Source organism: Palaemon carinicauda, chromosome 1, assembly GCF_036898095.1.
Source record: "Palaemon carinicauda isolate YSFRI2023 chromosome 1, ASM3689809v2, whole genome shotgun sequence".
Classification (NCBI taxonomy): Eukaryota; Metazoa; Arthropoda; class Malacostraca; order Decapoda; family Palaemonidae; genus Palaemon; species Palaemon carinicauda.
This window is the reverse complement of record NC_090725.1, coordinates 19563919-19566418: the sequence shown is the minus strand read 5'-3', so window position 1 is coordinate 19566418 and position 2500 is coordinate 19563919. Positions and strand designations below refer to the sequence as shown.

The following is a 2500-nucleotide window of genomic DNA, read 5'->3' as shown; positions in this document are numbered from 1 at the left end:
TTACAAGCATTTTTACCATGGATTGTGAAAAACCAGCACCAGTTGAAACAGAACAAGCTGTAAAGAACCATTTGTTAAAGTGTGCAAATCTGCTCAAGCCGATCAACATCACTGATATCCAAACACAGAACCAAGAATTCCTACCTATGGAAGATATTGAAACCACATATATCAATATGCTTTGCACAGAACGCTGAGAAAATCAAGTAACTACATTCAATCATAAGTGGTATAAAGCAAAGATCTTCCGTGCCTTGCAACACATGAAGTACTATCTTCAAAAAGTGGAAGGGATTCATCGGTTCTCTATTTCCCTGAGGTGTATTGAAACATGGAATTCATTTGGTGCTGAAAGGGGCCTACTACACAATACGACCACTTATGCCTACATCCTGATGAGAATGTACCATCTATCTTATACAGATGTAGCTGGTCAAAATTTGTATGAAGACTACATGTCAGATCAAGACGCAAGTCAATGGAGATGTCAGCGTATTGCCACTATTAAGAAGGCGGACAGCAAGATGTTCATATCCGGACACACACAAAAAAAAAAAAAACACAGTAAACTCCTAGACAACACTGCATTTCAAGGAGACCAAGGACTTGTATGGCAGTCTGATATTTTTGTCTACATCCAGCAGAGACATTAACCAAGAAAGGCCATTAAAAACGACAAATTTACTGTGACATCAAGATCCCTTATTAATCCAAATGTTACAATCATACCATACCTGGACAAATCAAAGTTAATCCACCTCAAGAACCTGGTGACAACAGAAACTCCACAGTAAGATCACCTGCAGATGCGATGGACATAACACCAGATACTACAAGTTCCAAGATAGCTTGCTAAAGCGAAGGGATCTCCAATAAAACCAGCAATCATAGTATCAGCCAGATATCTCGGTAAATGCTTCATTAATGGGGTGAGGACTTTCAAATAACATTATGATATCATCCTTATCTTTACCACATCCAGGGACGATTCTCTGAAGAGTGCTACCAGGGATAATACAAAGCAAAGAAGAACACAAATCCATGCTAGGACAGAGAGGACACAAACATAAAACACATCCTTATGAGCAGGTACCTTCCACACAGCAAAACTAAGGCTCACCTGACCATTTCTTTTGCTGCTGAGACACAGGGCATCACACAAACTGGTCATCACCCTTATTTCGGGGCATACTAGGAAAAAGGAAGACTTGCTATTCCAGGACAACAATCATGAGAAAGAAGACAGACTGTTGATCTACCAAGCTCTCCTGGCATCACAGTGAAATCTATGGGTTTCTTTGTCCCAGACACAGATGTCCTAGTATTAATCATAGCAAACTATGACCTCATGCTGAAGACCAAGTTCATTTCCATGGCATCTGGGATTATGGGGATAGAGCCAATATGGAGACTTAGGGGCAGCAATAGCAAGGCTCTGTCAGCATTCCATGTTCTCACTCACACTGACAACATTGGATGACACTCGTATAGGCAAAGCAACCTACCTTCAGCTCTACATAAAGGCAGAGAATTTCAACAGAGATAAAAGTGACCAAAACTATGTTGACCATTCTGTCTAGCTTTGCCTCTGTAGCAGTATTCCCCAAAAGCATCTACATAAAGGCCAACTTCGAACTGTGATGGTATCACTTCTGAAAGCATGTGCCAGAATCTAATAAGTTACCTCCTACCATTGGAGTCGAGACATGTACTGAAAGTCCATATCCAAGCCAGAATGTGTGGACAAGCCAAAATTGCTCTGCACGACATTCAGTTGGATTCTTTGCAGAATGGATACCACAAAGAGTACCATGGTCAGTTGAAACGAACTATGACAGGTGCCCTTGTAGCTCTTAGGCTTTCCATTGAGCTGGTTAGCTGCTAATGCAAAACAAAATGGTCTTCTGCCAGACGTTCATGCAGAAAAAATAAGTATCCAACACTATTTTTTTTTGCCAGTGCGGCAGGGAGTGTCGAAATGATAAGATACAGAAAAAGTATGAAACTGATGATGACAATGGTTGCCTAAAAAATTAAGCTTTTGACACGAGGAGCCTATTGGTTCTTAATGATCATTAATTTAGTGGAACAATCATGTCTAATGGCTTGTAAGACATTCAATAAAGCAGAATATTTCAGCAAATTAGTTTTTGATTGAATCTAGCTTATTTATTTTGATACCTTTAGATTCGTTAGCTCCGAAAATGATGGTTTAGAGGTTAAAATCATATTTCTAGGTCATTTACAATCTGAGTTATTGATTGAAATAAGTTTTTATGGCAGCCATTTTGTAAAATCAAAGATGGCTGCCATATTAATATTAGGGTAAATGGAAACATTGTTTTTTTTTCTAAATGTTTAAAAATTGTCTCCAAAAAATTTATAGATTTGATACCTTCTACAAATATCTGGCGAAATAACATATTGAACCTGACTATTTGGTATTTATCGTTACTGCCACCGGACTTTCCTCCTTTACTGAAGGGAAATGTTCCATCTC

General features: G+C 38.8%; 1 protein-coding gene across 1 annotated transcript in view; it reads right to left on the bottom strand.

Moving 5' to 3' along the window:
* The window catches only part of LOC137623469 (uncharacterized), an 802186-nt gene that overhangs the window by 96409 nt on the left and 703277 nt on the right, over positions 1-2500 (bottom strand).